General features: G+C 41.0%; 1 protein-coding gene and 1 long non-coding RNA gene across 6 annotated transcripts in view; one reads left to right on the top strand and one right to left on the bottom strand.

The window, feature by feature from the left end:
• NPAS3 (neuronal PAS domain protein 3) overlaps positions 1-26423 on the top strand; it is a 964678-nt gene that overhangs the window by 626817 nt on the left and 311438 nt on the right. The window lies entirely within an intron of this gene.
• Positions 22069-25776, bottom strand: LOC123330895. Its single transcript, XR_006547175.2, has 3 exons — positions 25636-25776; positions 25283-25465; positions 22069-22292 (listed from the first exon to the last, which is right to left on the bottom strand). It is a non-coding gene; the product is annotated as an uncharacterized LOC123330895 (long non-coding RNA).

The raw sequence follows: 26423 nt of genomic DNA, 5'->3' as shown, positions 1-26423 counted from the left end.
CTCCCTGTTTGCTTTCAGCAGCTGGTCGAGCCTGAATTCATGTCGAGGCACAGGCTCCCCTCAGGAGAGCCTCAGGTGCTGCTGCTGCTGGTGGCCCTACCAGACCTCGCAACCCTAGAGCATCTTTATTCTGAGGAACCAGTCAGAGCTGCTGCAGGGTACTGGACCCCCTGTCCACTGAGCATTCACGTGGCTCTTCTGCAGAGCCCACAGCTCTTTGTCTGTTCTACCCTTCTATCTTTTAACCTCAGCATAGATTCCTCAGCCTTGCCGTGATTTCAAGTATGAGGCACAAGCAACTCCAGAAGCAAAATATTAGGGGACCTGGTTAAAAGTTACCATGAACAAATCTTCCACAATGAAGGTGAAAATTACTACATAGAGAGAAACCATCTCTTGGACATTTCCAGAACCAGTCCTCTTGCTGCAATAAGAGATGAATATGTAAAGTTGCTTTTTTCTCATTGCCTAGTGAAGGATGTGGAGAAGAAACAGACTCAGCATTGTGTTAGGGGTTAAGCGTAGAGCCAAGGTGTCCAGATTTAAGTATAGGCTATGCAAGACATTCTTGGGACAAGACAATATGGGATCTCCAGGTGGGGTTGTCTGGTGGAATTTTCTGGATGATGGACATGTCCTTTGTTTTACAGTCTATTATGATAGGCACTAGCCATGTGCGGCTATGGAGCACTAAGAATATGGAGAGTGCAACTGAGGAACTGATTTTTAAATCTTCTTTAATTGTAATTAATTTAAATAGCCAAATGTAGCTACCACATTTGTTGTTGCCATTTGTGTTTAGTCACTCAGTTGTGTCCGACTCTTTATGACCCCATGGACTATAGCCCACCAGGCTTCTTTATCTGTGGAATTTTCCAGGCAAGAATACTGGAGTGGGTTGCCATTTCCGTCACTGTATTAGTGCAGCTCTAACATCATAATTGCAAAAATTTTAAAACTTCTTTAAATAAATATCCCAAGTCATTCTAATTCACCTTCAGAGAACAGGCATGATAAACATATTTTTATTAGTAGGAGCAATAATACTTTATAATACCTTGCTCTTTTTAAACCCTTAAGCATTGCTTGTGGAAGTAAATAGCTAAGCATATTAATTTATAAGACAAAAGAGACAAAGGCATTGTCAGTATTTATAGATTACCATAATGGGCTGAAAAAGTGTGTGTGTGTGTGTAATTACATCTGCTGAGATGTGCACATATTCAAATACATGGTATATGGAAAAACCAAACATCCAAGTTGACCAAATTTTTTCCTACCCAGCTTTATTGAAATTATGTAAATCATGTGCTATTAGTTGCCAGAACTACTAGAAATGGGTCAACTAGGCAGAAATTTTAGATTTTCTTGGGGTTATGTCAAGGAAGTCCTATAATCAAAGTGCTATGCAAACATTCTGAGATGTTCCCAGGGAGGGCGATAATCGCACTCACTTAGAGATCTATGCTGCCTTCAATACAGACGTGTAACCCCATTAACATTAATAGGACTCATGCTCACATATCGATGGAGAGTAAATCCCTAATTAGTAGTGAGAACTGTTATCACCCCCACTGTGATAATACCTCTGAAAGACTTTAATGTTGCTGTAATAATAGGTGCATCTTTAAATTTTTTTTTTAAACAATGCAAAAGGTGGCACACAGTCAAACATGAGCTTTGTATACCTGTAACTGTCACAGGTAAAATGTTTTTACCACTGGAGTCTGGCTCTGAATCTGATAAGAGCAGGTAGAGGGAGAGTTTCTTCATTTTCTTTACTTAGGGGGACGTGAATGTTTCTCTCGCTCAAAGATGAGATTTGCATGTGCTTTTTTCTACCCCAGTATGGTAATGATTCCAAAGATTTTGTAGGAGATTTCAGAGAAGGACTAATAGGGAAGCAGCGGTCTTTCATCCCTTTTTGAATGTAATATGTAAATAGGAGATTCACTGGACGTGGGTTGGCTCCTCTTGGTAGTGGAAGGGACACGGGTTGTAGCAGGGAGCTTCCTGTCCACGGCAGCATGTTATTGATGAGCTGGCATTTGCCCTGTGGCCCTCCCAGAGGATTGCTTACATCTATTACTCACACACATCGATTGGTTAATTTGATAATTCTATCACCAATTGCCTGGTGTCTGACCTTTCGCCATGGCGATGATGGCAGGCTCTTCATTTTTACATTGCAGACCAGTTAGATTGACCTTTTTGAGGAGAATGTCAAGGTATCCCTTGATCTTAACCTGTCACTATATTTGTTAGAACCACACTGTCCCTTAACCTTGATTTATGGTGTTTCAGCACTCAGAGTATGCATTGTGTTTGTTTTAAAAATCCCTCCTAACATGTGTGAATCTGAGGAGAGGAGCTGTGCAATGAAAGTTACATCCTTCCCACATGAGCCCTGTGCTCCGACACCATCAGCAACTCTGTTTTTCTTTCACTTGACAAGTCAGTTTACGCATCCTGGGAAACCTCTGCATCATTTTGGTGGCAAATGGAAATGCAGACCTTGTTTGGGTGCTGTTTTCTGAACTTGCTTTCTCCTACCCCCTCACAAAATGATCGAACTAGTAAAACCTCTTTAAATACCATCTGAAAATCAGGGGACGGTACTATGGTGAAGTTCTGTTTGCACTCAGAGGTTTTCATCCTTTTTGTCATCCTCCTAATTTATACTCTTGCCAGAGGGAAGAAATTGTCTTGTCTATGAGTTGCTCCTTGGGGAGCAATACAAGGGCATCACTCTGTGACTCTGAAGCCGTAGATTCACTGTTCAGTTCAACTACAGGCAGACTGAAAGCGGACTTTCTCACCGATCTTTCCATGTGTGTGTTGTACACGCACATGTTGTGTGTATGCAGACACAAGTACCTCATTCGACCGAGCTCTGTGTTACCTCAGCCCACTGTGAGAAGCAAGCGGAGAGATGGTATATAATTAAGGCTCTGTCATTATCTAGCTAAAAATAGAGGGAGGAGCTATCCCCTTTGCTTCCCTGTGACTAAAAACCAGCCAAACCAATTTCACTAAAATTTAGTAAAATAAAAACTGTGCTCCCAGGATGAGAAGTTGCATGCCAAATTTCAGCCTGAAGCGAATTTAAATGGCTGAGTTATAAACCTTTCATAAAGGATGTTTTGTCGCTCACTCAAGATAAAAAGGCTCCTTTTTTGAAAAGGAAATTATCTAGGCACATAGTCTTTAGCGGGGATTGTTGCCATTTATTTAAAGAAAACACAATTTTAAATGACTGGGTTTTTGAGGACTGAAAGCAGCAACTGTGTCTGAGCAGTAATTATGTTTCATAATTTTGTTTAGCAAGTATTACATATTATATGAATAGCATCATAGTAAAAATGATTAGCATTCATACTATGCAAAATTCTGCATATTAAGAGCTTCACAGTAGTGTCCTACATACAATACATTGTAATGGCTCCAGATTACATTGTGTCAGGCAGAACCCTCTGTGCCTGTGTGTCTCCCACCCCAGCCCGGCCCAGAGCCAGAGCCGAGAACAGGCCTCCACTTGATACCGAGCACCAGAAGAATGGGCACTCCCAAAACAGCCTCAGAGACACTTCTAAAATTGAGGCAAGGATTTCATTGATGATGTTTATATGCCTTCATTATTCTGCAAGCCTAGAGAAAGACCTGGTTCTGCCATATGCATTCATCATGTGTGTGTGGTGTTAGGGTATGAAATGAAGGCACAGCCCACGTGTTCCATAAAGAGCCCTTGGAATGATGGAGCTTGTTTATTGGGATGTTTCTGCCTTAGGAGGTCTTGTGTTTGCAGCCCAGCATCTCAAAACAGTTTTCCCAACTTGGGGATCAGGCCATGAAGCTAGACTAATGGTGTCTTACCTGAGGAGACCCAGAGAAGTTTGTAATGGGACTGGGGTCACACCTGTGTACCTGTAGGAAGCCTAACTCAGGGAGACTTGGACCGAGAGAAGCAAAGTTCCAAGGGTTACACATGTGCTTATGCAACAAAGGCTATTTTTATTGCTGTTACTGTTGTCTAAAAACATGGGTGTGTACTTCTAGTTCCATAATTTGATTTTCTGCAGTAAATAACATTACTTACAAAGTCAAAAATTAAAATGAAATACATATCATATATATACACAGATTTGCCATATATATGGATAGATAGATACAGCAATGGATATGAAGATGAAAGAAGTAGCTGCAGTGGGTGAAATAAACTGCAATCACACATAAAACTTTTTTTTTTAAGAACATTAACCCTGTAGGAAAAGCTCTAAAACAAGTGACAATGACCTACACACTGAAAACTTACCTAGAAATTTAACTTGCCCACAAAATATTATCGAAAAGAACACTGTATCCAGGTATGATTCCTTTCCAGAATCAGACCCCAGAGACTTTTTAAGGCTCTCTTGGTTTGGTTCTATAAAGGGGTTCCCCAGGAAAAAGAGAAAATAAAATTTGAAAGCAGTTAGTACACTAACTTTCTCTTCTAAATGCCCTGCAAATCCTGGAGGGTGAAGTTCAGACCGTAACTGGTTTTTAAAACAAACAAAGAGGGAGAGGATAAAACAAGTCTAGACTTGTGTTTTCCCACAGCACTTAACAGTGCAGCTTCATGATCCCACCCAGCCAACTGGAGGAAAAGCGGAATATTCCCAGATCACCTGTGAGCAGCAGTACAGCTTAAGGTCTGGTAAAGCCTTAGGAACCCAGTGCTTAGCTGCCACATGGAGTTATGTCAGCACATTTTCTATCTCAGTTTGACTCTTGATGTGTTTAAAGATGGCATTTACCCATGAGGCAGGAGTTTTAACCAGTTAAAATAGAGACCTTTTAATCTGTTATCGACAATGCACATTTGTCCAATATTAGTATTTGTGGGCTAAACAGTGTCCCAGGCACTCAAACAGGCCGATGCTACAGTTGTCTGATTCTTGCTTTCATGGCTCTTCATTTCTCACTGCTTCCAACAGTTCATCTCTGGCAACCTTCCCACGGTGAGGCATGGAAAGTGAAGTTGCTCAGTCGTGTCCGACTCTTTGCGACCCCATGGACTGTAGTCTACCAGGCTTCTCCGTCCATGGGATTCTCCAGGCAAGAATACTGGAGTGGGTTACCATTTCCTTCTCAAGGGGATCTTCCCGACCCAGGGATCGAACCCTGGTCTCCCGCATTGGAGGCAAACGCTTTAACCGCTGAGCCACCAGGGAGGCATGGAAAGAAGAATGCATGTTCTGTGTTTCTTTTTCTCCTTTGCCCATCTTCTAGCTCTGTTCTGCTTCTGTCTCACAGAGTCTGAACAGAGGAGAAGAAAGGAATTGAGGGTTCACTGTGCTTCTCTTATAGTCTCCCCGTTGCTGCTGCCCTCTCTCCCTGAATTCTTGTGAAACAGTAGCTTCAGGGTCATAGTTCCACATACAGGACACAAACAAAAAAGGTCAAGTGTTTTCATGATTATTCTTCAAAGGAAGGGAGTTTGAAGAAGGCATCTAACAATGTGGTGCTCCACAATCACTGAGCCATATGTAACCAGTCCAATCCAGAGAGTCTGAGCTGGGTCTTTTCTTTAGACATGCAATCCCACATAAAGAAGAATGATTTTCAAAATCTAGGAAGTGGGTGGAAGGAAAGGCTTTTAAGAATCCCAAGTACTGTCATTTTGGGTTTGAAGTTTGAGTATCTCTGCACATATAAAGCTATGTGAATTTCTCCCTGGCACATTTTTCAAAGTGGGCTTCTGTGCTCTGAGATGAAGATGCAGGGATCAAGGAAGACCCTTAGCTTGGTTCTCCACCTCTAATCAGTGTAGCCAAACCATTGGCGCAGATGTACCAGCTACAGCTTTTACTTAACATGAAGGTGACCTGATGATCGGAAACAGTGGAAAGTTTTAGTCTTGAGGGTGTTTTCTCTGAGTCCAAGTTATTGTTTATATTTCCATGAAGAAAGAGTTACCAGAGTTATTAGTTATACAGCCTGATTCATGGAAACTATGCAAATGTCCTTAGATATGATTCTTACCTGACCTGGCTGTTTGTTTACACCAGCTTTTTTCAACTCCTTTGGAGACAAAACATTCTGGGGCAGGGTAATCACAGCAGAATTTGGTGGTGGTGGTATTGTTTGTAAAGTATGATCTCCAAGCACACTTAAATGCTAATCTAAACTAGATTTAAATGTAAATCTTGCAAAGGAAAAGACTAGCAGGCCAGTATAAGAGCTAGCGAGCTATCACAGGCCCCTCAGCCCCCAAGATAGTAAATACAAATGAAAATGGTCTGGATTATTTCATAGCATTAGAACATGTTTCCTTGCTAATAGGAATAATTTTGAAGATGAATATTTTAGATTAGGAATCGTTTTTTAGATGTTTATATTTAAAATGCCTTTCTCTTTGATTTACATCAAGAGAAATTATTTTTGTGATTCAAATATTTAGTGTTAATGAATAGAAGATATCAACATATAATTTTATGTCTCCTTAAGAACAGTTTCTTACAGAAATAATGTAAATTAAAGGGACTGTTAAACATACTCCATATGTCCACCCTCTCTATTAGGGGCCATTTTAATGAAGCTTCTTTTCACATGGAAAAACAAAAAGTAAAGCAGAGTGAATCTGAAGACTAAAGTTAACAATAAAAGGAACAGCATCCCTCATTATAGTGGCAGCCTGAAAGGTCAGCAGCTTGGTAATATGTACTTTGCATAATACGTAAATAACTTGATTTATTGTCTGTGAGAGGCAATAGTATTAAAGGTGAATTTGAAACCCAAGGCTGTAAGTCTCCTTAAAATGTAGCCTTTTCTTAAAAAGTAATCATCTGTCCTACTAAATCTGGATCACTCCCCTTTACAACAACAACAAAAGAACACATGGCAGCCTCCCTGTCACACTCTCACTTTTTTCCTCTCACCATGATTTTTGAATAGAATCGTACAGATTTCTAGTTCCCTGTTCCCTATCAGTCTCACCTCTGGAATCCACATTCATTTAACCAGAAAGCAGCTCCCATGTCTAGATTCCAGGTGTGTGACTGCGGTGTGAAGAATCTGGAGCCATCTCTGAGCCCCATGGGCACAGCTGGAGCCCATGGTAGAGACACTCTGCAGACCTTCAAGGAGTCTGCGAGTGAATTTTTTATTTTTAATTTGGACTTCCATGTGCTAGGTGTCCAGGTCTCTAAAATGTGTATGTCACAAATCAAGGAGTTAACTGTTCTGGTAAGTTTCTCTGGAGCACGTTTACATATTAAATAACAAGCGAATCACTATTCAGGGAAAGGAGCAAATGAGTAAACCCTCTAATGAGCTGTAGGATCATTTCATCTAATTCCTCCAATTATTCCCCATCCAAAAATTAATTTTAAGTCATGAGGGTAATATAAGAAAATAAAATATTATTTATAGGTTCCCAAATCTATAATAGCATTAAAAAATTATCTTTGCACTTATTCTAACATACCACAAATAGACTAAAAATCTATTAAATAAAAGGCAACTGGTAGCTGGGGGTAGTGGGAATATTAGAGTGATGAAGCATCTCTCTCTCTCTCTCTCTCTTTTTTTTTTTTTTTTTTTACATCTTTTTGCTTTCTTATCTGTCCAACTCTAGTATAAATGCATGTTCATTTTTGTTAACTTTTATCTTTCTCTTCTCCTTTTCTTGCTTACCTTTCTCACTGGTAAAGGATCTTTAGCATCTGTTAGCTCCTTGGCATTCAAACCTGTAAGTTTCTAATCATCAGCTTTGTTGTGGTTAGACAAGGCTGGCTTTTTGTCCACCTCCCTGTTGCAGAACTCTATTCTGTCCTGACTTCCTCCCCCTGCTCAACACAGCTCTATTCACTTCTGAAGTAGTCTTACTTCATCTTTGATTTTGAATATTTTCTTTCTCTGCCCAAAATAAAATGATTGCGAAGCAAAATGCTGTCCTCGTTTTCCAGAGAACTCCCTAAAAAAAGGCCCTTCCCTTCCTTCATATCCCTGCTACCAAGTAAATAGTTCTGCGTCCCTCTTGAGCGTTGTCTTCTGTAACCCCTCTCTTCATGGTGATACCATCTCCAAGCTTCTTTCCTTAAATCGTCATTATATCATAAGGTAAATCCTTTTTATCTTCGTTTCCTTCTCTTTTATTCTTTCAATTCTTTCCTAAAACCTTAGTGTGAACTTCTGCCCACCCTCTCCACCTCCAGTAAAAGCTTCTTGTGCTTCTTACCAATCTGTCTTCTGTATGTAGATTGATCCACCAATTTGGGATCTTGATTGAAGTAGTAACATTTCATCCAGGAATTATGGAAACTTTAAAGGGTCACAGAAGGGTCTAACATATTCCAAACTTAGCTACTCACCAGGCAACTACACTGCCTATATTCTTTGTCACCATCTTCTTCATGAGCTATCATTCAAGCAATCACTTCACCAAATAATGTGCATTAAGCTCTCTCAAGATTTATTTTTTTGTAAACCTTCCAGTTGTCAGAATATAACCAAGAATACACATAAAATGATGGCAGAAAAAAATGTTAATGCAAAAACCAGAAAACATATTCTCTGTCCCCTTAAAGACATTAGTAAGGCATTGACTGGACTATATGACATAAACAATTACCCTAATACCTGCTAATAACACACTATGTAATACTATCAGATCAGATCAGATCAGTCGCTCAGTCGTGTCCGACTCTTTGCGACCCCATGAATCGCAGCACGCCAGGCCTCCCTGTCCATCACCAGCTCCCGGAGTTCACTGAGACTCACGTCCATCGAGTCAGTGATGCCATCCAGCCATCTGTAATACTATAATATTAGCCAATTAGCCACAAATACTGTAAATGGTTTTAGTTTCCATGCCAGTTAAGCCATTTACTGAGAGATAAGATAGTTACTCTTATATAGCTGCGATAATAATGTTCATGCCATAGAACTATTTACAGAGTTAAAGATAATATTTTAAAAACATATGGGGCATGTTCAAAAGGAAATAATAAGACCCTAATTGGTAAGATAGAATGGTACCTTTGGATTCCACGCCTCTGATGTGTTTAATAAAACCCATTGACACAGAGCTTCTGCAAGCCATGTTGTGTTGTTTCTTTTTCGTATAAGGGGACATAGCAAGGGACAGAGGCTTATGTCCATTTATATATATTGTCTTCTGTAACCCCTCTCTTCACGGCAATACCATCTCCAAGCCTCTTTCCTTAAATCTTCATTAATCATCACCTTCATTGTGGTTAGACAAGGCTGGCTTCCTGTCCCTATATGTATAAAACTGAACCTAATTAAAAATGTGATTCTTGGGGGAAAAAAATCATGTTCTAAAGAGCCTGATGGAAAATATGATTTGACATGTGAGAAAAATATGACCCCTGTCAGAAAAGATGAATTGAAGGGAAAGCTGAAAGAGGGAATAACTCTTAATTAAATCTCTTTCTTATTCTATTTTGTTTATCCTTTTTCTTTACCTTTCATTTTCTCTCTTTAGAGGGAGAATTTATATTCATGTACAAGGAAACATTCATGCCTCAATAGGAAAGGACGATTGCTCTGCTATAAGCTGGTTGGTAGAAAGAATATCTAAAACATTTTTGGTAAGGTCCCATGCACAACAATTTTATTTAGAAGTTATGTTATCTACTATTCTGGGGTTGCAAAAATAAATCTCAGTCCAAAGCTATAATTGCTGGTACCTACATCATATAGGGTCTCAAACATTGCTTCCAAAAAGTTCCATCCAGAAAGTGTGAAAAAGCTTAGTAGTGTGCCAATACCTTGGGTCTCATCATTTTGGGAAGAGAAAGCTACCAGTGGATCTTGAGTCCCATGCTTAATCATAAATGAAAGCCCAATTATATACAGCATGATTGAGCAGGCTACCATCTTGAATTCCTCTGTGGACTGATTTACATTGCCAGGCCTTTTTCTTTTTTTTTTCCTTATGTTGTGTGTTATTGTGCTTGGCAGGAGATTTTTATGTTGCATGTGCTTTGAAGACTTCACAAATACCATAGAATACGTAATGCATTTACAAAACTACCAACAATAAAAGCTGGCATAAGCTTTAAGAAATGTGATTCCCAAGACTTTTATATTTCTAATCATATGCAGAACAAACTGGTTTACTTAGCTTCCTTGGCATATGGGATGGAAATTCTCTAACAGTCCCTATGTAGCATTTTAAATTGGCTGTCCATTTTAAAGGGTAATAGCCCTTTTGCAGTAGAATTAAATGAATTAAATTGTTAGACTTGAGGATTCTAAGAATTCATGTATTTTCATATTCAGAGTTGCATCCCGAAGTGCTGATTTAAGCAAATATTTATTCCGCACCTACTGTGTGTTGGCAACGTTTCTGGTCATCAGGGAAATAACGACAGCTCCTTCAGTGGTGGTGCTCACAGCCTTTGGGGGAGCTAGCGACAAGCAGATGAGCAATCACAGTTAGTATTAGAAGAGCAGAAGACCAATGTGCCGTGGGGTCCTGTGGGAAGAAACACTCAATGACCCACACTTAGAAGAAACTGACAATTTTAGGGGTGGTTTGAAATTAGGTGGAAACAGTGATAGAAGAAAATGTGCCAAGCAAAGGAGAGAACGTATGGAGAAACAAGCCAATAATTTGCTTCTCTCCAAAATAAAAATATACTTTAGACAAATATTTGCTTTCAATATAAACAGTGAACTATGTACAAGCATCTATACAGGTAGCATGATCAGCTCATTCCCAGTACTTTTGATGAAAAGTTTATTAATATTAGAAACACATATCAACCAATAAATTATTGACTCTAGAGACTATATTTTAACATTTAAGACTATAACTTATCATTAAAATTGGCAATGCAGTATAAATATTATAGCCGCATAGTAGGTTGGTGGTGGTTGAATATTTAATGGGGAAAAGTGGAGAAAAGTTATATACTCTGTAGGAAAAAAAAAAAAAGACTAGTTTCATTCCAACTTGAGCAATTTCTGTTTTGATACCCTACAGACATGCTCCTCAGAAAGTTTTGAAGAAAGCCTACTTGCTAGAAATTCACATGAGGCAAAATAACATGTGAGTTATTAAAAGGCCTTTCAGCAAAACTGGGATTAATTTCCATATCCCTCAGGAGCCCATCTGTACTCCCTTGTCACACAGGTAGAGTTTTAGAGGGTGGGTTAAAAATTAAGATACCACAAAGTAAACTAAAAATAACTGAGCCATACTCAAATCACCTAGAGTTGTCTAGTGTATTTATTTTTTTTTTAATCAAAACAGGAAAAAAGAACAGGTATTTCCAAATTAGAAAATGCATACACTTACTGACTTCCCTGGTGGCTCAGATGGTAAAGCATCTGCCTACAATGCGGGAGACCTGGGTTCAATCCCTGGGTGGGGAAGATCTCCTGGAGAAGGAAATGGCAACCCACTCCAGTATTCTTGCCTGGAAAATCCCATGGACAGAGGAGCCTGTAGGCTACAGTCCATGGGGTCGCAAAGAGTCGGACATAACTGAGCAACTTCATATACAAACTTCATATATACACTTACTGTCAGAGACACCCAGTTGGACACAATAGACAGTGCATTCAAATACCCCGATGTCCAGTGGCCTCCACGATTCTTTTTGCATGATCTCTCACACTCCTGCCTGGGCTACCTCTTTGACTTCATTGCCCACCCCTTCTCCTCTTCCACCTTCTCTGGCTCAGTGACCTCCTTGCTGTGCAAACATGCCAAGCTGGCCCTTCTTCAGGACTTCTACATGACCTTTCTCTCTGTCAAAGTGCTTCCTCCACCCTCAAATCAATGGGCTTTTTCTTCTTTGAACCCTTTGATCAAGCAGCATCTTAGAAGAAGCCTTCCCTGGGCACCCGGTATAAAGAGCAGCCTCCACCCCTTGCCTTGCTGCCCTGCACCTCCTATCCTCCTCCTTACTCTGTTTTGTTTTCCATCATCACCCTTTTTGCCTGAAAGGCTGTGCGCTTATCTACCCTCTGTCTCTCCAAGCCCAGAACAAGCTTAGCAAGAATAGGGATTTTGCCTGTAATGTTTATTGCTCTGTTTCCCTGATCCTACAACACAACCCGGCATGGACACATTGTAGGTATGCAGTAAATGGTTGTTTGTTGGATGAAAAAGCGCTAACTGTTTTGAAGCAGGAGATACCTTTCCATATAAGTGTGTGTGTGTTCATGGGGTGTGTGTGTGTGTGTGTATACACACATAGTGTGACCTTACGCAGTCTGCAGTCCTATACATAAATGAAAGATGCTGTAGAAGTGATTAAATGGAAGGACCAAAAGGCAGACTCCTTTCTTTTGTTTCTCAATTAAATGTATGATTGTTTAGGAGCTTTTTGTTTGTCTTTACATACCAGACATTCTCTAATAAATATTAACAAATAACATGCTGGTTATAACATTATAGTCTGAACATTTCCCATTCCAACTATTTCTACTAAATAAAGCATGTCTACAGGCTTTGTATTATTATGCTTAAAGGCTGCCTTTATGTACAGTATCAGTGTATGGTAGGCATTGGAAAGCCACAGGCTATAAGCCAGTTAACCCTTTATTATAACAGTCATCCTATATTTATTGACTATCTCGTTATAAGGGGAAGAAACATATTTAGTTATCTTACTACAGGGTTGCTATGTAGGGAGACAATTTCTATCCTATTCCTATACTCACAGTAGAACCTGTTATGTTCTCTATTTTCCTTTATTTCACATACCAGAAGTTTATATTTTCCGCATTGTTGACTTTAAAAAGTTCCTCCCATTCAATTTTGAATTTTCCCAATTGGGATCACCATTGAACATTCTGAACCTAACTAGTAGCTTTTATAGTCTCATCAGGCTAAAGGATATCCACAGTAAACTCAAATAGAAAAACGAATTATTTTGCTCTCTAAGAAATTAAAGGGCCATCTGCACCTCAGCCGATGAACTACTGTGGACCTAATAATGTCTGTTAGGGACTGGAATATTCGTTTTGTGGAATTTGAATGAGCATGTTGCATTGCTACCCAATCCCATGCCTGAAAGTGTAAGAATATTTCTGGGACATCAGGGACGTTAGCCCAAATGGAGAACAGAAGGGCAGAGTGCAATGCTTTGGTTACTGGAGAGAAATGAGTAGAGGAAAAATGTCTTGTCATAGAATTTGCTGCTGTTTGTTTTCCTTTACATTTCTAGTAATATCTGTTTATGATCAAATATAAAGAAATACCTTAGACTGCCATCTTGTGTGGGAATTAAAACAACTGAGCATTGAAGTAGTATAAATAAACCTGTGAGCATTTTCTGTCTGTTCATTTCTGGCCAGTGAAACCTGGTTAATATGTTTAGTCATTTTGATTCTAAAGGTGGCCACCCCCTCCCCTTACTCTGTTCTCTGAACTGCTTGCAGTGTGTTTTCTTCCTAAGCATGGACAAATTATTATTATTTTTTATTATCAAACCAGTAGTAAGAGTCCTTATAATTGTGCATGTTCAAATGGAATTCTAATTCAATTTTAGCCTATCTTCCCCCATTCTGGAATATACTTCAAGAGTGGAACATGGAATTTCTTTCCAACTTTACAGAGTTCCAATCATGCAGTTCTCTTTTGCAAAATTTTCTCACTGACTTTGTCTAGCAAATGTCAAGATCTCCTTCAAGACTTTCTGTGACTTTGCTGTTCGTTTGGCTTCTAGTTTTGAATCTGGCTTTTTTGAGGCGGTCCTTTCTCTTTAGTTGTTTGTGGTGTACACGTGCACACTTTTTGATTATGACGTATAATTAGTTTCCATTGTCTGTGTGTGTGTCAGGGTCTCCCTCATTTTAAAGGTGAAACCTCTCTCTGACTATGCCCCAACCTCCATCAGGATTCTGAGAGACCGAAGCTGCCATCCAGGGCTCTTCCGATGGAAAGGTTTGCTATGGTTTCATCTAACCCCCTAGTCTCCACAGAGTATAATATTGTCATTGTTCCTCCAGAAAGAAGCCTCCACTAAGGTTTCCAGGTTTCCCATGTTATGGCAAAAACCAGCAGAGAAACCTTTGCAGTCAAGGGAGCAGAATAAAATTTATAAGCAGTTTGTTTGGGCAAAGGAGCCAGCTGCACACAGAGGGCTTGCTATTTAATTCAGAACAAAATCATAGCTGTCCTTATAATTACGTGACAAATCATCATTTCCGGATGCATTACCAAGTGCCTGCAGAGGCAGTCCTGGATTTAATTCCCCCCTACCTCCAGAACTGGGAATGAGTGAAGTGATGGCTAAAAAGGGTCATAGGGTTATACTCAGGAAGAAGAGGTGAGTCTGAGGAGGGCTGGCCAGATGAAGCCCAGTAAATTCAACGTACTGTTGTTTCACACCATGTGAAATCCACAAGCCTCCAGAAAACATCCTTCCTTTTCACTGAAAAGTGCAAATAACCCCAGGGCAACTTCTCAATGTCCAGGAAGCTGTACACACACAGCAGCCACAGAACTGACTGGCTGGCCACGATCTCCCAGGATCCTCAGAGGGATCCAGACACAGGCTGCTTAAAGTCACAAATAGGAGGGCAATGTGACACTCTTACTGCCCGGATGAGAGCGATATGCCTTTTTTTAAGGTGACTGTGATTGTTTTCATGACCCACACGGTTTCCTTGGCTTCCCTTAACTGTGGCACAGCTGAGAGAAGGAGATGTTCCCATCCAGGTGGGGTCAGAGGACTTGGTGAGCAGGGCATCTAAAACCACAGCCATTTTTCTGCCGAGGCTGCATCACTTGCCTCGCAGGCACTGACCCCCTTGGCCGACCATGGGGGCCTTCACTGCCCTGCGGTCTCTGGGTGGGTGGTGTCCTGAGAGATCAGGAAGCTGGCGGGCTGTTTGCCATTCCAGGAACAGTGTGTTTTAGCTCAATTAAACCTTAACATGTTATTTGACCTTATTTTTTTTAAACTGAGACTATGTCCTTTATGTACGTAGAAGGATTCAGAAGCATGAAGGGGTGTGGTCTTATTGGCATTATTATTTGTATTGTTAATATTGATTCTTGATCACGTATTACCTTCTCTCTCTTGGCAAATCATCTTATGTTAGTGGCTTCTTTGTGTTTATTTAGTTACTTTTTAAGCTTCTTTTTTGGATGAAAGAGTCTTTAAATTCTATAGTGCTTTACAATTTTCAAAAGTTTCACAGACATGATGTCATATAATCCCATAGTAACCCCCCTTTTTTAATCCTCTACCCTCTATTGCCCTTCCCCCTTCTATCTTGATTTCCCCAGAAAGTAAACAAGGACAGAAAGAAGAGACTCTCAGAACTACAAGGGACTCGGGTAAACAGTTGGCTCACTCTTGTCCTTCCTCACCCTCACCCCATTTTACAAATGAAACATCTGAGTGCCCAGGGCCCTGACATGGCTGGTTCTAAAGCTCAATCAACAGCAGGTTGGAGGCAGACAGAACTTAGACCTGGATCTTCCTTTTAACCCCACTGTCCTCTTCAGCTCTCTCTCTTTCAGTCCCTTCATGTTCAAAATGGCTGTATACGTAAAGGCTTATTTGTGGGGGTTTTGTGTTCTGAGGTTTAGACTAGAATGACTGCAGGTAGAGATTCTGCTCAGTCTGGGAGGAGGAAACCTGGAAGAGGAGGTGGGGATTCATCTGGGCCTCGCTGAATTTACTAGGTGCTCGGAAAGGAGGAGTGAGAGTTCACGCTGCTGGTCCTCAGTCCTCTGGCAAGATCACAGAACAGATGCTGGGGACCTTGCTTAGCCGTGCCATGACGACAGGGCTACACTTGGGTCCTCGGGATGCCCTGAGTCGATGAGACGGGGTTGAAGCCTGTCTGTGCTCTTGACTTTCATTAGAGTCTCTTCTGTGCCAGATGCAATGTAAAGAAAGGTTTGTTGTGATTCCTGAGTTGGCACTGTACTTTAGATTTAAATGGAAAACATAGCTTCAGATCTAAAGCCTGCTCTCCAAAGCATTTTTTTTAGATCCTGTTGATTTTATTTTTTTATTGGAGTATAGTTGCTTGACAGTGTTGTGTTGGTTTCTGCTGTATAGCGTCTCCGAAGCTTTTATAGCCCGAACCTATGTGTGCACACACTTTTTCTTTCCCCTGCCCCAGCACACCCCAGGATAAGAAAAATCAGAAGGGTCTGGCAGAGAGAGAGCTCTCAGGACATGCTCTTCCATAAGCGTTTTGCAATTTCCAGCAGGAGCTGCCGCAGTACGATGGGATATGTGGTTGGAAAAGCAGTTTGTTCTCTGCTAATGATGGCTGTGGATTCTGAAATGAAGCACAGCAGGTGGGACAGTGGTACTCAGTTTTCAAAATCTGTGCCCTAAAACGTGTTTGCTTAAACCTTGCCTCCACCACCCTTTCGGGGCCTCCACATCCATCAAAACCAGACCTCAGGAAAGGAATCCAAGGCTTCTATTTCTCACCGATGCTTTCACAATCACCACTATGACTCAAAGGTTGTCTGGAAAGTTCAGTAACCAAAAGTTTGCTCCTTCTCCCCAGAGCAACAAATTAAATCACTTCCAGTTCTTGGGCTGGGGGTGGGAACCAGCTTTGCCAAGGTATCAACAATACCTTTGAAGGGAACATGAGATCCCTATAGCCATAACTAACAGCATTATGTCATAAGGAATTCATTTTCTCGAAATGATACATGGGCCATGTGCTAATGTTCTTGTCTGTTTCTGAGTGAGAAAAGAGGAATTTGCATTTTCTGCACATTGGGAGATTTTCACCTTTGGGGGTTTAGTGTGTACAATGTTCTTAGATTGACTCTTTATATAATCTGGGCTTCCTGGGCAATGACCACTAGCCACCCCCCACCCCCAAGGAGAGCATGTGCATGATGTGGGCTTCTTGTAGTATTAACGAGATCTTTGGAAAATTATAAGGCAAAAGGTGGCCTTTCAAGCAGCTGATTGACCATTTATATATTCTTCTTTACCAATATGTTCAATGTGTGTGCTGTGTGTTAAGTTGCTTCAGTCACGTCTGACTCTTTGCGACCCCGTGGACTATAGCCCACCAGGCTCCTCTGTCCATGGAATTCTTCAGGTAAGAATACTGGAGTCAGTTGCCATGCCCTCCTCCAAGGGATCTTCCCCACCAAAGGATCAAACTCACGTCTCTTATGCCTTCTGCACTGACAGGCAGGTTCTTTACCACTAGTACCACCTGGGTATCCCCAATATGTTCAGTACCCTTTTTTTCCCCTCCTGTTTGTCAGTGATCACGTAAGTGTAGATAGAAGGGGTAATGAGCTTTGAGCTGTTATTGAGCCCTTCATTAGGTGGTGTATGAGGGTTGTTGTGTTATTTTAATGCTGGTGCTGAATGTATATTTCCTTTATTTTGTGAGTGTTGTTTTCTTCAAGAAGAAAGTATTCAGCACAGCGTTTAGGGTCCCTGAGTAGGAGGAACCCTCCAAGAGTCATGTCTTCAGGGGGAGATGCAGATGGCACAGTTTGTGAATTCAACAGACTTTACCAAGAAGCATCAGGGTCTTTAAAGCCAATGCATTATCTCGCCATGTAATTCAATCACCTGTTATTTTATTGCTCTGTTTGATTTGATTAAAACCTCAGCAACAAATCATTTGTATTATAAATTATACAACTTCCTATTTTTATTCCCATCACTTTTGATCCCTTTCGGCATGTCTCACTGGATAATTCAATTACAAGCTGTTTTAGAAAAATTGCAATTTAATCAATACGAGAAAGGACACATTTCTAAAGAAGACCAAATGACATAAAATACCATGAAAGTCTCTACATTGAAAAGTGTGTTTGGTGATATTTGAGGCTTGATTCTTTGGCATGCTGTGGTATCATCTTCGGTAGGTAGATGATACCCACCAGTTCCTCATTTTAAGAAGTGATGAATAAGGACATGATTAAAATGAACACAGTCCTGCTCACTGGTAGCCAATGAAGCTTGCTGAGAACCCCGGAGGCAATAAATGAAGCACCTGAACTGAAGAAGGGTGGAAGAGATGGATCATGAAATCAGGATCCATGATGGATGGATCATGATTTATAGCAGGAGAGCTTGTTCTTATATAAGAAGCAGCAGTTTTTTGGCCTGTAGTGTGTTTACTATGCTAGCAAGTGTTTTCGTTTTTGTCATACTCTAATTCAGTGCTCCCAAGCTTTAGAATCACCTGGGGGGTGTATCAGAATCACCTGGGGGGCTTGGCAGAACCCTCTCACTGGGGCACACATTCAGAAATCCGGATTCCTGCAAGTCTGGCATGTGGCTGGTGGAGCTTCCCGTTTATTTTCTGGCCACTGGTCCATCCAGCATGAGTTGAGTAGCACCACTCTATAAGAGATGAATTTTAACAAGTCTTCCATGTTTCTGTTACCCTCCCTCATTTCCGCTGTGGCAGAAAATGCTTCTGTAGGAAGTCAACAATACGAGCTTAACGCAAACCTAGGCTGAACCTTTTGGTCTTCTTTTCCATGTTAACTTGTGCTTCTTTGTCTATGCCATCTTTCCCACCATGGTAATTGTTCATCTTTGATCCAAACTGGTTGGATCCGTGAGCTTGTAACTAGCTTTTCCCGTCAAATGTGTAGAGCATCTTTTTTTCAGGGATGTCAGGGTAGTCTAGGACACACAGTGTTGTTTTCTTACCAGCACACAGAAGTGAGGAAATCCAGTCAACACCCTCGAAAAGTTTTGTAGGAATCCGCAATGTTCCCCGCTTTGATCTGAAGCGAGATGAGGCTGCCATTTGTCATGTATTTTACTTTAGACAGCCACTTCCAGATTTGTCGGATCAAAATATCTTATAAATGACTCAAATGTTATAACAAATGGTTCAAACCTCATGGCATTTGTGGAAAACAATTTAATGGGGTCCCTGAGCAGCTACAGGATAAAGAAATTTGAGTTATGAACTCTACCAGCATTTTGATGTGGGGTTTGCATTCCGGTGTGTCTCTGTGTGTGCAGAGGAGTATTTCTCTTTCTGTAGGAGAACTTATGTCTGGTTTCTTCTGGGACAAGGTCAGAAACAAACAGCCTGCACTTTCTGTAGTAGAGCAGGGATTCATTTCTCATATGTGTGAATCTATTTACATAGAGATTTAGATATTCCTATAGAATTACAAAAATGTCATCAGCCTTAAAGTACATCAAGTTTAGTGTCATTATTTTCCAGAAGAGAAAAATCCCGTGCTCTTTTTATGACCATATATTTTTGAAGTACTGTTTCCAAGTTTAGAAGGTTTTGAAAATTAACTTCAAGGTAGGTGGCTATGAAAAGGAAGTTGTTACTTCACCGTGTTTGTAATTTTGATTCTCTCTCTCCAGCATAATGGAGAAGGCAATGGCAACCCACTCCAGTACTCTTGCCTGGAGAATCCTGTGGACAGAGGAGCCTGGTGGGCTGCTGTCCATGGGGTTGCACAGAGTCAGACACGACTGAAGCGACTTAGCATGCATGCATGCATTGGAGAAGGAAATGGCAACCCACTCCAGTGTTCTTGCCTGGAGAATCCCAGGGACAGAGGAGCCTGATGGGCTGCTGTCTCTGTGGTCGCACAGAGTCGGACACGACTGAAGCGAGCTAGCAGCAGCAGCAGCTCTAGCACAAATAAGTTTTAGCTTGAATTAAGGGGCTTCCCTCGGGTCTCAGACAGTAAAGAGTCTGCCTGCAATGCGAGAGATCTGGGTTTGATCCCTGCTTTGGGAAGATCCCCTAGAGAAGGGAATAGCTCCTCACTCCAGTATTCTGGCCTGGAGAATTCCATGGACAGAGGAACCTGGAGGGCTACCATCCATGGGGTCCCAGAGAGTTGGACACAACTGAGTAAGAGAACGAAATGGGCAGAGAGGTGGCCTACCTAGCCATACTGCCTTTCTGTTGCGTGCCTGGTAGAGCTTCGAAAGCAAGAAATTGGGTCCCCTTCACCTACTGGTGAAAGTGTCATAGAGCATCCAGCCATGTATTGCCTAGACTAGGTACTTATGCTTGTCATTGAGTTTAACATGAAATTGATAAATATTTTTTCATATCAGTATTCATGAGCTAAGATCATGAGACATTGTTGTTGCTTAGTCACTAACTCATGTCTGGCTCTTTTGCAACCATGTGGACTCTAGCCCTCCAGGCTCCTCTGTCCATGGAATTTCCCAGGCAAGAAGACTGGAGTGGGTTGCCATTTCCTTCTCCAGAGAATCTTCTCAATCCAGGGATTGAACCCATGTCTCTTGCATTGCCAGACAAATTCTTTACCACTGTGTCACCTAGGAAGCCCTCATGAGACATTAGGATTGTTCAAATTCTAATGAATATCAAGCAAATGCCATACACTGAACTATCTGTGGTATCCTGCTTACCAGCATATGAGGGTTTTAGAAGGTGATCAAACTCACAACAACAACATCATAATATAAGGTGTTGTTATTTAAGTACTTATGTGCCAGGCACTGTACTTAGCCCTTGGCATGATCTATTCTTCCAGTTGTCACAACTGCCCTACAAATACAATAGGCATTGCTACTATAATTACATATGTTGTTAATGCTATCGTTATCCTCATTCTGTAAATGAAGAACTGCAGCTTAGGGAGGTCAAGTAACTTGCCCAAGTTCACGCAGCTAATAAGAAGTAAAACCAATATCAAAAACGAGGTCTTCATATCACTCCAACAGGTCCTGTTTTCACTAAACTCTGCTGCTTTCCAAGGGAGGAGGAAGGATTATATTCTTATGAATAAAGAGTGGAGTACAGATTGGAGCTGAATGGGCAAGTGGTTCTTTCCTTCTTGTCTCCTCCGAGTTGACTGACAAAGAAAATGCTCACGTTCTTGATTTTTACTGGACTTGTTATGAAAAGTCGCACGTTCTTTTTACTAGCCACAGTAAATGCTTTCCCCCCCCCACAGCAGAAAATAAGAAGGATTGGGGAGGAGGGGGTGGTTGGAACCAATTGGAGGGGAAATCCAACTTGCCCAAACTTGCTGAAACACATGTGTCCCAGGCAAGAGTAATTGTTTAACAATTCTTCATTCTAATAAATTCATATCCACAGGGGGGCAGTTTGAGATATGATTAGGTCACAAGTGAAATGAGTTTGCTGGTCTCAGTATAATCCCTGTTGCCTGGTGGTTCAGGCACACAGTTGCAGCCCAGTTTTATCCATGTCTGCATTATTGTCTGCTTCTACTCAGGAGATGCTCAGAATTGAATTAACAAGGGGCTTCAGGTCAGCAGGAAGTGTGCAGAGGTAACCTCCAGTAAAAGGAATAGTGCCTTGTCAACAGAGCTGCATGTGGACAGGGCTCCTTGTCCCTCACCTCTCTGTCTGCAGATCCAACCTCTTGTCCCTCCCAAGCAGATCAACAGGGCACTCTTCAAGTTTCCAGACTCTCTGCCGAGGGAGGTTATCCGAGTCATAAATAAGGGTCACGCCAGTCATACCTGCTTCACAATTAGATTGATTTGGAAACATGAAATTTACTGAGAATACTTTGATGCTGAAATTGGTTATGTCGTGTCCCTCAGTGAATATTCTCCCCTTAAAAAGCATAAGTAAATCGATTAGGATACAGAATCTCCCAAGGAGTTGAAAATAATTGATCTTACCTAATCTTATCAAGGAAGTTCACAAAATTTCACAAATTAACTTTGAAAATGTAACATGAAATAAAGAAATTATATCGCAGAATAGAACTCTGTCAAATGATGAAAAAACTCATTTTACCTTGTACTGGAAACTTGTAACTCTATCATGAGAACCTATCAGAATGAATTGATATACCTGTGATTATTTAATTATATGATTATTATAAAGTACTGGATAAATTATCCATTAAAGTCATTTTTAATCCAATTAAAATCATGACAGTTATAGCTGACTCAATTCAGTTTCCTAAATCATCTGTAAGAAATACTGTAGTGTATATTAAGTGCCCAGCAGTTATATCCTTTTGCACAGTATTTTAGAACCAGGGATGTTGAGGGCTAAAAGGAACTTCCTATTCAGTTCAATTCCATTTTATACAGAAGAAATTGAGGTTCAGAGATCATGACTTGCCCAAGATTACACAGTGAATCAGTGACAAAGACCCAGTCCTTTATTTTTAGTTTAGTTTTGGTTCCATCAGATCAGTTATTGTTGTATTTTTTTTAGCTGTAACATGTATGTTTCTGCACATGTGTACAGACACACACAGATAAAATGGCCACTGTCAGGCCAATCACATATCCCCAGTGTGAATCCAGGGCTTCGTGCAGTTCTCAATACTCTGGCTACAGCTTCATCTCATCCCCTTTCAGCTGGGAAAATATATGAAATGAAAATTAATCAGTGACATCACTATAAGGATTATTTTCAATAAGCAAATATTTATGCAAACAGATATATATGCATGTATATATTTCATGTTACATTTTCGAAATCATTCCCAGACCTTGGTACTAAAACTCTTATTGATAGCCATTATTAATGAGCCTTCAGTTAGATCAGGGTCACTAACCTACAGGCCTCTCCAGCCAAACCCAGCCTGCCTCTTGTTTTTGCAAATACGGTTTGTTGGAATGCAGCCATGCCCATTCATTGGGATATTTTACTTGCTGCTTTTATGTCACAGTACTGGAGCTGAGTGGCTGGATAGATAAGATAAATTATTGAACCTTAGATGTTTACTCTCTATCCTTTTACAGAAAGAGTTGGCTGATCCTGCATTAGACCATTCTCCCAACTCAAGGAATACACTGTCGTACTTTTTGTTTTGTTCTTTTGTTCTTAATCATTCAACTGCCCTGGACACCATTGTTTGTAAGTCCATCATTTGGAAACTTTCTCTGGATTTATTGCTCTCCATGGATTGCCTCCTGTCCTCCTTAATACTTGTACTGTCCCTTTTTCTCTCTCTGTTTTTAAACAGCTTTATACTTTATCCCCTAAACACTGGTATAGCACATTAAGAATGTTCTTATTTAGTAACTGACATACATGCATAACTGTGTGCTACATACAAAGAAAGCCGAATAATAATAGTAAGTTTAACACTATTTATGAAGCATGATAAAATATACATGCACATACACACGAAACTCCACATGGCACTTCTGCTGGGTCTGCTAAGTAGGTATTTATCAAGTCCATTTTACAGATAAGAAGACTGAGGTCAAGCACCATTATTCAAGATTGCACAGCTCATCATCACAGTTAGCAGCAACACTGGGATTTGATACAAGTCTTTCATCTCCAGAGCCTGTGTATTTAACTTTCCTCTGGTACTATGCGTAGAGTGAGATTGATATTAGGAGAATAAGAAAATCTTATTGTTAAATATTTCCTCTTTCCTTTCAAAGGGGTTCAAAGGATTGATTTTAAAAGATGTGAAAAGGAAAGATGTATTCTTTACTTGATCAGCTTTCATCCTGCCACAACTTAACTGAATTCAATAAGTAAAACCACTTCCTGAATCCCACCGCTTACTATATCCTTCCCATCCTCCCAGTGAAGATATACACTGTGGAACAAAGTATAGCCTCTTGGTTCTTTTCCCCTAGGAGAAGAAAATATGACTTGAGTATAGAGACTGATGCTCCAGATTACCTCAATTCATATCCCAGATCTAACACTTAACTAGCTGCATGTCCTTGGGCAAGTTATAAAACCTCTTTGAACTTCAATTTCCTTACTTTTAAAGTGGGGCTTATGATAATAAGCACCTCATAGAGTTATTGTGTGTATTAAATACACAATTGTGTCTTGTGTGTATTAAGTTATTGTGTGTATTAAATGCACCTAAATGTATTAAAGGTATACATGCAAAGCCCTTAGAATCCATCCTGGTATATAATGGGGTCGCAAAGAGTCGGACACGACTGAGCGACTGATCTGATCTGATCTGAATGATACTAGTTAAATATTATGAGGGTGGTTGTGATAATGATGATTAAACTAAGAATGCTTATGAAGAATCACTATAGAATCTTACTAATTGTCCCCTTCCTGTTTAGTTTCTGAGGCTTCAGCATAAAGAGGGCATAAGTAAACTGAGGTGGGGGGAATTTCTTCATTCTCTCAAATTACCCCTCTGCATTCTGTATCCAGGTCTCAATCTCTCAGCATGGAATGATTTCGTTTGCCATCTACCCGGGTAGGCTATGTTGAATAGAAAAGAAGTAGTGAATAAATATTAAGCACTTCTGACATCTTCGCTGGAGGAAATGCCTTTGCTTCTTGGATTATGTATTCCTTATTGACTTCCTGTGCTCACTGAAAGGACTTCCCTGGTGGCTCAGATGGTAAAGAATCTGCCTACAATGCAGGAGACAACCCCCAGTGGTTTGGGGAGAATAAACACAAACATGTGAATATTTATGATATTTGCCAACTTATAAATCAGGAAATTATATTTTACTAATCTTAATTGGATTTCTGATGGGTTCTTCCCTACTTGTCCTAAAGCAGAGGTCAACAACCTCTAGCAAACAGGCTGAGTTCAATTCCCAGAAATTCCCTCTGGTCTACTTCTAATTCACCAAAAGACTACTGAAATAACAGTTTGAAAATACATTACATTTGCATGGGGTGCTTCACAGTTTACAACTTGGCTTTCATGTGAATTATGCTGTTAGGCCCTTACAGCATCCCAGAGTTATGGAAGCTCTGAATTGGAGGGAGCTGCCTGTCCAGGGAGCTGTGGGTGGGGCTCCCCTTGGGTATCTGGCTGTTTTGTGCCCCAGGACCCTTACTTATGCTGTTGTTTCTGCCTCGATTGCCCTTCTCCCTCCCCCTGCTTTCTGATCTGTAAAGCTTCTTCGTGGGTTCAACTCAGACATTATTTCAGTTAGGAAAACTTCCCTGACAGCCTCCAAATCCTGCCCTCTTAGCTCATCACCCCTTCTTTGTGCTTTAATTATGCCCCAAAGACACCTAGGGCTCAAGTCCCTCACCATATTTCCACACTGAATCACCATTATGTCCTCATACATTTTCCCAAATAGCTCCCACCCCAGGCCTTACTGTGAGCAACTGTTACACAGAGAACTTACTTATTTTCCATTGATCTTTTCATTCCTAGCACATAACACAGCACCTAGTATACAGTAGGTGCTGAGTAAATGTGTAATGTTAGAGAAAGAACCCGATTCCAAGTTCTGGGCTCTCCCCAGCACATTCATCCCCAAGGCAATATATAGGTGCCCCCTGCCTGCCCCCGGCATTTGTTGAACATCCACCGTGTGCCAGACTGTAAAGTGAAACCAGCTGAAACAATTCCTGACTGATGGCAAAAAACGGTATCACTCACTTGGGGAGTCATAAATGAAATGGCTGAAGACTGCTTTCATGAAATGATATATCAAGTCCCAATTAAGTGCCCCGTATATTCAGTATACACATGGTAAGAGGGTGCAGGCCGCTCAGTCAACCAAGGAGGCTTGTTGTGATGAGAGGTTTCCCACTGGGCGGCTCATAAATTGATGCAGAGGCCCTGGAGGTAAACAGCCAGAGGGAAGGTAAATCATGGGGGAATGGAATTCAGTTCGTCCCGTAGGATGGCAAGGGTAAGGAGGATTTTCAATTTCAGGGTGAATAATTGAATTTGATATTAGAATCGGGGTGCTTATATAAGTGTGCGTGGAGATAACCCTGGAGTCTCACCTGCTGAGCCCTCGTCGTGCTGTTCCTTTGGGATCAAGCAAGACTCCCAGTCCAGAATGACAAGCGGAGAGCTCTGTGGACTCTGCCACGGCACCCATCACTCAGCAGCCCATCGCTTTTCCCTTTCCGCTCACACCCACAAGGTGTATACAGATGTCAAGGATTTTTGGTGTCACCATGCCTTCGCTAAAAATAAAATGTCCTCCACCTGGAATAAATTCTCCTTCCTCCTCACTTTGCATCTCTCCAGCTAACCCCTCCCTGTTTCTCTCAGCTGACATCAAGTCTCTGCCCAGCCTCGCCCCAACAAAGCTGGCAAGCCTTGATTTCTCACTCCTTTTGTGCCAGTTTCCCTTTCGATCTTTCTCATCAGACTTCTCAGCCTCGATCTCCCAGTCTGCCATCTCTGATCTCTCAGGCCCTCTCAGAGTTTTGTTAGCTCTCTTTCTTCCCTTTTCCTGTTCTCCAGTTTCCCTTGTATTTTTCCTGGGTCTCTGCCATGCCCGTGTACTTATTACACCTGAGCCTCAGCTGTCTACCTGCCAGAGATCCAGCAAGTAACCCAGGCCCTGCCAGCTTCCCTAGGCAGTGCCCATGGAGCAGAATGGCAGAGTGAAAGCTGGCATGGAAATTGAAGGCAGAGCCATCTGGGCATTTGTTCAGGCTTTACCACTTACTAGGTATGTAACACAGGACTACTAAACTCTCCCAACCTCAGGGAACTCATATGGAAAATGGAAATAAGAGTATAAACACACACTTTGTAAGGTTGATGGTGGATTAAGTGG

Source organism: Bubalus bubalis, chromosome 20 (assembly GCF_019923935.1).
Source record: "Bubalus bubalis isolate 160015118507 breed Murrah chromosome 20, NDDB_SH_1, whole genome shotgun sequence".
Lineage (NCBI taxonomy): Eukaryota > Metazoa > Chordata > Mammalia > Artiodactyla > Bovidae > Bubalus > Bubalus bubalis.
This window is presented reverse-complemented; position numbering and strand designations above follow the sequence as displayed.